Source organism: Procambarus clarkii, chromosome 11 (genome assembly GCF_040958095.1).
Source record: "Procambarus clarkii isolate CNS0578487 chromosome 11, FALCON_Pclarkii_2.0, whole genome shotgun sequence".
Classification (NCBI taxonomy): domain Eukaryota; kingdom Metazoa; phylum Arthropoda; class Malacostraca; order Decapoda; family Cambaridae; genus Procambarus; species Procambarus clarkii.
The window spans coordinates 42,978,390-42,990,447 of NC_091160.1; the positions used below are offsets into that span (position 1 = coordinate 42,978,390).

General features: G+C 47.0%; 1 protein-coding gene across 1 annotated transcript in view; it reads left to right on the forward strand.

Annotated features, from left to right (window-relative positions):
- LOC123758446 (visual pigment-like receptor peropsin) overlaps nt 1–12,058 on the forward strand; it is a 64,377-nt gene that overhangs the window by 14,614 nt on the left and 37,705 nt on the right. The window lies entirely within an intron of this gene.

The window sequence follows — 12,058 nt, forward strand, 5'->3', positions numbered from 1 at the left end:
TTTTGAATTTGATCAACAATCATTTAATGCCATAAGAATTTTGAGTATTGAATTCGTCGTTAGTGGGGGGGGGGGGGGGGGTTAGCACTTGGAAGGGGTCGGATTTGGGATGGGACGGGGAAAAGGAATGGTGCCCAACCACTAGGACGTTCGGGGATTGAACGCGGACCTGCATGACGCGAGACCGTCGCTTTACCGTCCAGCCCAAGTGGTTGGAGTATCAATGTGATTTGATATATACATGTATATAAGCTCCACGTTAGCGGAGGTAATGTGAATGATCAGTTCACGCTAGGCTGGACCAAATATTGCTGTAGCTATCTCCTCCCGACCACCCGGCGGGGGGAACTAAGCACTACGGGTACATTGAACATGTGTTGGGGGGTTGCTGCTCCAGAAGGAACCTCTCTCCTCCCCCAGCAGAGGTCTGGGGCGCCCCAACAGGGCGGAGGTCCACCTTTAATATTCGACACCTGTTGCTTCTCTACAACTTCCTCGGTAAGTATTGAGCTTTGCCGGAGAGAGCAGAGGGCACGGGGTGTGTGTGTGTGTGTTTACTATTTGTATTTACTACTTGTACCTGCAGGATGGAGCTCTTAGCTCTTGGTTCCCGCCTCTCTAACCCTCGGCTGTCTAATGTCTTAACTCCCCACGTGCTTTCCTCTATTATATCTAATAATACTAATATTTTATTTGCAAGAAGATACAATGGGTTTGTGAGATTACATATAATTGATATTTTTTCATTCTTGCAAGGTCACTAAATTCAAATTCAAAATTCAAATTCAAATTCAAAAACAAATTCAACGTCTCGTAACCACTAACACGCATAGCTTTTCGGCCAGATCTGCTACATATATTTCTCTCTAACGCACACGCAGGCTGACTCCGTTGTTTCATATGTACATATTTTTATTTATTTATTTATTTATATACAAGAAGGTACATTGGTTTTGTAAGAATACATAGCATAGCATTTACAATCTTGTAAAGCCACTAGTACGCGCAGCGTTTCGGGCAGGCCCTTATTCTAACATAATTTTAAGTAGGTAAATTCAAGAAGATTTAATAAAATGATAAGATACATTACAAGAAAAAATGAGATGAGAGTGATTAGTAAGTATATTAAAGCACATTGGTATATTAAAGCTCTGATTGATTACATTGACAGCTTGATTGGTAATTTAAACAAGATTAATAGACACCGTACAGCAGATTGATAACAGATATAAGAAGACAGCAATGATCACAATGGTAAAGATGTTCGGATTGGGTACATAAAGATTGGGGGATTGAGTAGCAATAGATACAGTGCAATTTTAAAGAAAAAGGTAAAAAACTATGAATAAATAAATAAATAAATAAATAAATAAATAAATAAATAAATATGATAGAGTTCGACTGACAGTTGAGAGGCGAAACTCAACCCCAGCAAGCACAACTAGGTGAGTGTACACACATGCTCAGGATGCAGTCCGTAGCAGCTGTCTAACTCCCAGGTACCAATTAACTGCTAGGTGAATAAGAGCATCAGGTAAAAGAAATTCTGCCCATTTGTTTTTGCCTCGACTGGGAATCGAACCAGAGTCCGACTACCCCAGAGCGCTGTCCGCCCGGCCACGAGGCCCTGTGTGTACTCGCCTAGTTGTGCTTGCGGGGGTTAAGCTTTTGCAAAAAACTTTTGCAAAAACAGAGTATAAATCACATTATCAAAGTATTGAGCAAATGATGGTAAGGTTTACAAAGTCTTGTGATACATTTGGCTTCGTTCTCGACTAGCAATTAGGGATCCTGGGTTCGATTCCCTATGGGGACAGAAATAGCTAGGCATGTTTCCCTTCAACAAATGCCTCGGTTTATAAAGCAGGAAATATGGCCAACCGGGAACTGCATTCTGGGAAGAGTCAGTAGTTCCACCTCGAAAGGCGTGTATATATATACACGTTACTACACACATATGAATAATTTAGTTAGGCTCTCTCAAGGTATGAGGCTGCTGGCGGAAAGGTCTAAACCCCTCTAGGGAGGATGGGTAAGCCTGGATACAACTTGGTAGGCGTAACTATAGTAAATATGTTGACCAAACCACACACTAGAAAGTGAAGGGACGACGACGTTTCGGTCCGTCCTGGACCATTTTCAAGTCGATTGTGACAATCGAGTGGCACAATTGACTTGAAAATGGTCCAGGACGGACCGAAACGTCGTCGTCCCTTCACTTTCTATAGTGTGGTTTGGTCAACATATTTCTGCCACGTTATTGTGACTGCTCGTCTGCATAGTAAATATTTACCACAGAAGGCAGGTGCTCAGAAATGCGCAGAAGCTAAAACGTTCAGATGGGTATGACATATTAGGATGTATAGGCCTTCGGTCCTTGAGGCGGCATTAAGCCTATATACATCAACAACCAGGCACAAAATATATCTTCATCTTCCTCTCTCTTCCCTTCCCTTTCTCCTCCCTCACTCCTACCTACTAAATTCTCATAGGAATTGACATTGGTGGACAGACAAACAATTTAACTCGGGTGGAACGCGAACAAGGGGACACAGGTGGAGACTGAGTACCCAAATGAGCCACAGAGACATTAGAAAGAACTTTTTCAGTGTCAGAGTAGTTAACAGGTGGAATGCATTAGGCAGTTATATGGTAGAGGCTGACTCCATACACAGTTTCAAATGTAGAAATGTAGATAGAACCCAATAGGCTCAGAAATCTGTACATAGGTTGATTGGCAGTCGAGAGGCGGGACTAAAGAGCCAAAACTCAACCCCCGCAAACACAACTAGGTGAGACGAGGGTAGAAATAGCCTAAGCTACTCTATCCTTCTGAGATGTACTTCCTTGTCTCAATAAACTTACTTGAACTAAATGAGTCCCTCCCAACCAATCAACTCTCCGATGTCTCCACACAGCAATCGGCATCAATCCCCTTCAACCAACCTCCCGGTTCAAGTTACTATTGAGAGCTTGTGGTGACCAAGTACTCGTCTTGTTCCCGGCCAGCCAGGCTCGGCCAGGCTCGGCCAGGCTCGGCCAGGCTCGGCCAGGCTCGGCCAACGTCGTCGGGGCCGCCATTGTGGTCCTTCTCGGGAGAGATTATTGTCTTTATTGAAGGACTTTGAAGAGGTTACATGAGACGGGACATTTTGTGGACGGTAATCGTATCTCGTTGACGGGTGTGTGTGTGTGTACTCACCTAGTTGTACTCACCTAGTTGTGTCTGCAGGATCGAGCATTGACTCTAGGATCCCGCCTTTCGAGCATCGGTTGTTTACAGCAATGACTCCTGTCCCATTTCCCTATCATACCTGGTTTTAAAATTATGAATAGTATTTGCTTCCACAACCTGTTCCTGAAGTGCATTCCATTTTCTCACTACTCTCACGCTAAAAGAAAACTTCCTAACATCTCTGTGACTCATCTGAGTTTCAAGCTTCCATCCATGTCCTCTAGTTCTGTTACTATTCCGTGTGAACATTTCGTCTATGTCCACTCTGTCAATCCCTCTGAGTATCTTATACGTTCCTATCATGTCCCCCCTCTCCCTTCTTTCTAGTGTCGTAAGGCACAGTTCCCTCAGGCGCTCCTCATACCCCATCCCTCGTAACTCTGGGACGAGTCTCGTTGCAAACCTCTGAACCTTTTCCAGTTTCATTATATGCTTCTTCAGATGGGGACTCCATGATGAGGCGGCATACTCTAAGACTGGCCTCACGTAGGCAGTGTAAAGCGCCCTAACTCCCTCCTTACTTAGGTTTCTGAATGATGTTCTAACTTTTGCCAGTGTAGAGTACACTGCTGTCGTTATCCTATTTATATGTGCCTCAGGAGATAGATTAGGTGTTACGTCCACCCCCAGGTCTCTTTCGCGCATCGTCACAGGTAGGCTGTTCCCCTTCATTGTGTAGTGTCCCTTTGGTCTCCTATCTCCTAGTCCCATTTCCATAACTTTACATTTGCTCGTGTTGAATTCCAGTAGCCATTTCTCTGACCATCTCTGCAACCTGTTCAGGTCCTCTTGGAGGATCCTGCAATCCTCATCTGTCACAACTCTTCTCATCAACTTTGCGTCATCCGCAAACATCGACATGTAGGACTCTACGACTGTAAACATGTCGTTAACATATACAAGAAATAGAATTGGTCCCAGCACCGATCCTTCTGGTACTCCACTTGTTACTGTTCGCCAGTCCGACTTCTCGCCCCTTACCGTAACTCTTTGGCTCCTTCCTGTTAGGTAGTTCCTTATCCATGCTAGGACCTTTCCCCCCACCCCCGCCTGCCTCTCGAGCTTGAACAGCAGTCTCATGTGCGGTACTGTATCAAAGGCTTTTTGGCAGTCCAGAAATATGCAGTCTGCCCAACCATCTCTGTCCTGTCTGATCCTCGTTATTTTATCATAGAATTCCAGAAGGTTTGTTAGGCACGATTTCCCTGTCCAGAACCCATGTTGATGTTTGTTCACAAACCTAATGTTCTCCAGGTGTGCAACCAGTCGTAGCCTAATTATTCTTTCCAGTATTTTACAGGAGATGCTTGTCAGTGATACTGGTCTATAGTTAAGTGCCTCCTCCCTATCACCTTTCTTGAAGATCGGCACGACATTTGCCTTCTTCCAGCAACTGGGCAATTCTCCTGACATAAGTGACTCATTAAAGATCATTACCAGAGGCACGCTGAGGGCCTGCGCTGCTTCTTTTAGTATCCACGGTGATACTTTGTCTGGTCCAACTGTTTTAGTTGCATCTAGAGTTGTCAACTGTTTCATTACCTCCTCTGCTGTCACCTCCATATCTGATAGTCTTTCATCTAGGGTAACCCCTTCCAACAATGGGAGCTGCTCAGGCTCGGTAGTGAACACTCCATGGAAACTGGCATTCAGTGCCTCGCAGATTTCCTTGTCACTTTCAGTATATGCCCCCTCTGTCTTCCTTAGTCTTGTCACTTGGTCGTTCACCGACATTTTTCTTCTTATATGACTGTGTAGTAACTTAGGTTGTTTTTTCGCTTTGATTGCAATATCGTTCTCATAGTCCCTTTCCGATGTTCGTCTTATGTTAATGTAATCGTTCCTAGCTCTGTTGCATCTGATCCTGTTGTCTTCTGTCCTTTGTCTTCTGTACTTCCTCCACTTCCGCCTGCTGGCCATTTTTGCTTCCTGACACTGTCTATTAAACCATGGGTTATTATATTCCTTCTTAATTTTTCCCTTTGCTGTTGGTATAAATCTGTCTTCGGCCTTCTGGCATTTCTGTATGACTAGGTCCATCATATCATGGACTGTTTTTCCTCTAATTTCTTCCTTCCACCGCACTTCACCCAGATAGTCCCTTATCCTCTTATAGTCCCCTTTCCTGTAGTCAACTCTCCTTTCCCAGATCTCTTGCCCCCTGGTCATAAGTTTGAATTCCATCATGTAGTCAAAGACTAGGACACAATGGTCACTGGCCTCTAGAGGTATTTCATGCTCTAAATTCTCGATATCTTCTACGTTCTGGGTGAAAATCAGGTCTAGTAGGCTCGGTGCATCTCCTCCTCTTTCCCTTGTGTCTTCCTTCACATGTTGTGTTAGGAAATTCCTGTCTATAACATCTACTAATTTTGCTCCCCACGTTTCATTCCCTCCATGGGGATTCCTTGATTCCCAATTTATCTCTCCATGATTTAGGTCCCCCATGATCAGCAGCTTCGCTCTCATTCTGTGGGCTAGTGTTGCTGCCTTCTGCAGTTCATCTATACATGCCTTGTGTGTGTGTGTGTGTGTGTGCACGTGCGTGTGTGTGTCTGTACTCATCTAGTTGTGCTTGCGGGGGTTGAGCTTTGGCTCTTTAGTCCCGCCTCTCATACTATCTTCCTGTGTTAATCCTTGTTACGGTATCGACACCGTCGCTGGAGTATGGAGTGGCAGTTTCAGCGCCATCTATGGGTCTGCTCTCCAACTTCCCAGTATTGGGTACTACAAAGACAACGCCATCTGTTGGTGATGGTGCGGTATCGGTAAAAGGTTCCGGTTTCCTGCCTCAGTTAGAAGGTGAAGTCGATGATGATGACCTCTTGTGGGTGGCGTATCGAGACCAACAAAATCTAGGTTGTGGCTTCAAGTTACAATGTCAATTCCCCGGTGGACGGGTGTTATCCTAGGGTCACCCAGTGTACTGTCCATCTAGTTAATGATGTTTTATGTTCACAGAGGTGACGTAAGGAGGCGATTGCGTCGAGGGGGCAGTTCACCTTGGGCAGTCCAAGAACTCTTGACATGGTCCTGTGAGAGGACAAAGTGGCCACCGTCGGTTATAGCAGTGTGTTAGCTGCTGGTTTATGCAGTGTTGGATGGGCCGACATACCCGGGATTGGCCAGGAAGAGTTACGTGACGAAAGTTGTGCGTCTGTTGTGAAGTGCTGCTAGTAAGCTACTAGAGACTTCTGCCAGGGTGTTAGGTACCTCTGTATGTGATTGTTTGAGGCCCCTGTCAGCGTGTTGCTGAAACCCTCTGCCAGTGTGTATCTGGAGAGTGGAGGTGGGGTGTTGGTACATCGTGACGATACACTGTGTGTGGACTGGCCCATGTTGCAGAAGGAGAACTCGCCGGTGTTTGCCATCAGGTGTGGACGACGTGTACCCGGAGAGTGGATTCACCGGGAATGATGAACACTGCCGATGTATTGTCCTGAGTGAAAGAGACACTTTGTAAGTACGCATTGTCACGTGAATCTCCTGCATAGCAGTGGAACTGCCTTTTCTCTTCACCTTCAATGCCTCAGCACTGGAAGTCTACATCTACACCATCCCAGATGCGTCAACAGTCCTGCCACCTCTCCATACCCCCCCCCCCCCAGGGCCTGGCACGGCCTGGTACGACTCAGAGGCAAGCCGGGCGCCTCTGCTAACCGGTAGTTTGCCCCACAAACAAGCAGTTAGCCGCCTTCAACTGACAGTGGTGCAGCTCAACACAAAGGCACCGCCAGCTACAACGACCAGTTTGCTAGTTGACCAGATGTCCACCTCGCGTTGACACTGGATGAGTCATCACCGCCGGACTATATAAAGGGCGCTGCCTCCCTGGAGAGCCTGCAACTCCAGCCTGCCAACGGCCATACCACCTGGAGAGCCAACGGGCTCACCATAGCCCGTGCTACTTGGAACTTTTTGTTCCGGGTAGCGAGTCTTTAACAACAACAACCTGGAGAGCCAGTCTCTCCCTTAGTGCTCTAGGATCACCTTGTGTCTCTCACCCGTCGTCTGCCTCCAGCCAACGTCGTGTGACTGATGCCATGGTGGTATGGGAGCTGTCTTCAGTACACCAGTATATCTTTATGCTTTTATTCATTGCTTATACTCTAGTTTATTTTTACATTTAAGGTCATATTAACTTGTTCACTTTTGCATTACATGATAGCCAAGTATTTTCAGGGGCATTTATGTTCATTAATATTTCAGTAAATTGTTTAATTATTTATTTGATGATTTTTATTTGTGTCCACCTGCGACTTACACACTGCAAAGCCAATAGCAACATTTTTTTTATTATGTGAGGGAGAGCCATACCATCTTGGTTCAGTATAGCTGCGATACCACAACCCGTCACAGTATAATAATACTATAATATAATATATATATAGTGGTGAATGTGTATTGTTTATCCCCTCCCCTTTATTCTTTGCACTAATACCTGACAGCCAGTTCTTAAAAGCTTACCACCGACTTGGGGTTGGATATAGAAGAAGAGGTTATAACAGCAAGAACCCGTATCAGGAACAGTATAGGTCCAAGAACTGAACCCTGCGGGACTCCACTGGTGATGCCTCGCCACTCAAAGACCTCACCTCTCACAGTGACTCGCTGTCTTCTGTTGCTTAGGTACTCCCTTATCCAATGGTGTACCGTCCCATCCACTCATGCCTGCATCTCCAGCTTGTTCATTAGTCTTGTGTGTGGAGGGGGGGGGAGAGGTTGATTGACGTGAACGCCGATTGTGAACGCCGAACGCTGGATTGATTGAGACCACAACCGCCCGCTGACAAGTGTTCAGTCCTACACCTTAGGCTTGAACACGGAACGGGCCTACAGTCAACCGGTTTATGATCATTTGTATGTATATACACAGAAGCCAGGCTATATACCTCTGTGTATATATCTCAAGTATATGCCTGCGTGCAATTTACCCAGACCTCCTGACGGTAAGGCTTAACCAGACAGCCACAACCGGTTAAATGCCCCATTATCCGGCGCAGTGACAGTAGAGAACGTAGAGAGAAGAGGTACACATGAAGAGAGAGAATACAAGTGGATGAATGGAGAACACATGTTAGAAGAGGATTGGGTAGGAAGAAGCACTTAATCTCATTTAATAATGGTTTCAGGTACGCCTGTGGCTGGGTGATACAAGTGGACATAGAATGGAGTGTTCCTGTCGTCTCCTGCGGTGGTGGTGGTAGTTGATGTGATTGAAATTGATGTTGATGGTACAACAACCCCGTCCATAACCCTCCACTCAAATAATCCAGTGCACATTCGACCTCTTGTTTAGTCTGACCACTTGAGCTGGATGGTAGAGCGACGGTCTCGCTTCATGAAGGTTGGCGTTCAATCCCCGACCGTCCACAAGTGGTTGGGCACCATTCCTTTCCTCCCGTCCCATCCCAAATACTTATCCTGATTGATTGATGAAGATTAAGCCACCCAAAAGGTGGCACGGGCATAAATAGCCCGTAAGTGGTGGCCCTTTTGAGCCATTACCAGTATCAATAGATGATACTGGAGATCTGTGGAGGTGCGACTGCACCCTGCGTGACGGGAGATGTCTCCCATGCCTTATCCTGACTCCTTCCTAGTGCTATATAGTCATAATAGCTTGGCTCATTCCCCCTGATAAATCCCTCACCTCAACCTCTTGTTTACTAATATTACCTTCGCTGCTCTCACTGACTGTTAATTAGGCATTATGGGTAACGATTATTAGATTACCTTTGTCTTTACTACCGCCGTATTTATTTACTAAGTTTACTACTTTAAAGCAATTCTGAGCTCTAATGTCTACAATGAGTTGACCATCAATTACTTGAGAGGAATACAAAAGGGAAGGATTTACCAGTGATGTACATTTACTTAACAGCTTACTTAACAACCCCAGGTCCCTCTCTCACACCTGCTACAACCCCAGGCCCCCCCTCTCACACCTGCTACAACCCCAGGTCCCCCCTCTCACACCTGCTACAACCCCAGGCCCCCCCTCTCACACCTGCTACAACCCCAGGTCCCCCCTCCCACACCTGCTACAACCCCAGGTCCCCCTTCCCACACCTGCTACAACCCCAGGTCCCCCCTCCCACACCTACTACAACCCCAGGTCCCCCCTCCCACACCTGCTACAACCCCAGGTCCCCCCTCTCACACCTGCTACAACCCCAGGTCCCTCTCCCACACCTGCTTCAATCCCAGGCCCCCCTCCCACACCTGCTACAACCCCAGGTCCCTCTCCCACACCTGCTACAATCCCAGGCCCCCCTCCCACACCTGCTACAACCCCAGGTCCCCCTCCCACACCTGCTACAACCCCAGGTCCACCACAACAGGTGAAGGTGTCCAGCATGTGTGGGGGGGGGGAGGTGGAGGTGACCTGTATAGCAGCGTCAACAGCGGGGCCTCAGTGTTGTGGTGTAGCTGGACGGGGACGGACGTGTCCACTCCACCTCCCGCCCCGTCAGCAGTCTTCCTCGCGCTGATCAACGCGTTCCGCTACACTTTTGTTTTTCGTAACTACAGTGGACACGTTTGACCTGTTTCTACAGTAGCCGTCGTCTACGGTGGTAGTTTCTACAGTAGCCGTCGTCTACGGCGGTAGTTTCTACAGTAGCCGTCGTCTACGGTGGTAGTTTCTACAGTAGCCGTCGTCTACAGCGGTAGTTTCTACAGTAGCCGCCGTCTACGGTGGTAGTTTCTACAGTAGCCGCCGTCTACAGCGGTAGTTTCTACAGTAGCCGTCGTCTACAGCGGTAGTTTCTACAGTAGCCGCCGTCTATAGCGGTAGTTTCTACAGTAGCCGTCGTCTACAACGGTAGTTTCTACAGTAGCCGCCGTCTACAGCGGTAGTTTCTACAGTAGCCGTCGTCTACAGTAGCCGCCGTCTACAGTAGCCGTCGTCTACAACGGTAGTTTCTACAGTAGCCGCCGTCTACAGCGGTTGTTTCTACAGTAGCCGCCGTCTACAGCGGTAGTTTCTACAGTAGCCGCCGTCTACAGCGGTAGTTTCTACAGTAGCCGCCGTCTACAGCGGTAGTTTCTACAGTAGCCGCCGTCTACAGCGGTAGTTTCTACAGTAGCCGCCGTCTACAGCGGTAGTTTCTACAGTAGCCGCCGTCTACAGCGGTAGTTTCTACAGTAGCCGCCGTCTACAGCGGTAGTTTCTACAGTAGCCGCCGTCTACAGCGGTAGTTTCTACAGTAGCCGCCGTCTACAGCGGTAGTTTCTACAGTAGCCGCCGTCTACAGCGGTAGTTTCTACAGTAGCCGCCGTCTACAGCGGTAGTTTCTACAGTAGCCGCCGTCTACAGCGGTAGTTTCTACAGTAGCCGCCGTCTACAGCGGTAGTTTCTACAGTAGCCCTCGTTACCTGGCAAGTATAAAGCAATCCTGAACGTGTTAATGAGGGGCTGGCACTTATGAGGGCCTGGCACTGCTGCCGTGAATGGTGGTGGACGCAGCCGCTATTGGTCCATACACAAGGCGGCTCCTGTTTATATCCACCCAAACTCAGTCCTATACGTGTCTATCCTACGCTAGAAACAAGCCAATAATATAAACATGGGCCGCCATCTTGACATGAGGATTGCTGTGTTATTTCTCGAAGTTCACCCCTTTGCAGGAGTAATACAATGTTGTTAAACGTTCTGTACTTTATACATGAGATGAAAGGAAACAGTGAGGGATATCTGTATAGATATACTCCATTTCTTGGTGTATATACACAGTATGCTATATGTTCAGGGCTAAAATATACTTGCTGGTTGGTCAGTATGGTGTGGTGGCCTTAATAACCCTCCAGAGGTTGATTGGTCTATATCCACCACCTAACTTGCTGGTTGGTCAGTAAGGTGTTGTGGTGGACTTAATAACCTCCTGTGGAAAGGGGGGGGGGAGGTTATAAGCCCTTTAAACCCCTCAACAAACCAGGATATCAAGCAAACATCTTCATAATACCATACACGAAATTGTTGCCCAAATCCCACCAATGGGATCACCGGAGCAAATGTTGCCAACACAGTCTCCCTCTGTGTCTCTATACATAGCATTCACAAAGTGGAGTCGTCCAGAAGGGAGTAATCCGCTCAGTGTTGGGAAGGGGCGCTCACACTGTGTGCTGTGGCTGGCTACACTACACTGTGTGGGCCTCCGTTCCTACCTGGGCCTCGCTTGCTCTAAATGTGCACGGTATTATATTTGATATAAATGTTTTATGAACACAAATTCCACATTGAAAGAGTTGCAATGAAATGTTTCCTCTGATTCACACTTAAGTGTCTCTGTCTGTCTGTCTGTCTGTCTGTCTGTCTGTCTGTCTGTCTGTCTGTCTGTCTGTCTCTCTCTCTCTCTCTCTCTCTCTCTCTCTCTCTCTCTCTCTCTCTCTCTCTCTCTCTCTCTCTCTCTCTCTCTCTCTCTCTCTCTCTCTCTCTCTCTTTCTTTTCTCTCACCAAGTTCAGAGCTCTTTAATCTTATCCATGGGATAAGAATCCTCCTCAGCTTGCAAGCATGACCTCATCGTCAACAAAGATGTTTGTCTCATTGACGTAACGAAGCTTGAAGTATCTCTCAACAGGTCTTAGACTGTTCGCATCCCTTATGGTCGTTACTCTAGGTAGTTAGTTATGAAGCTGCACGAGTATAGCACTTGTAAGACATATAAGAGCATGTTATATGACAGGGAGAGAATGGTGCCCAAAATACTTGGATCGTCTGGAATCGAACTCTGACTTGCATGAATTGAAGCAATCGCTGTACCGACCAAAGTGGTTGGACGAATTACAGAAGAGAAATCAGTTATGTATTCTGTTCCCTT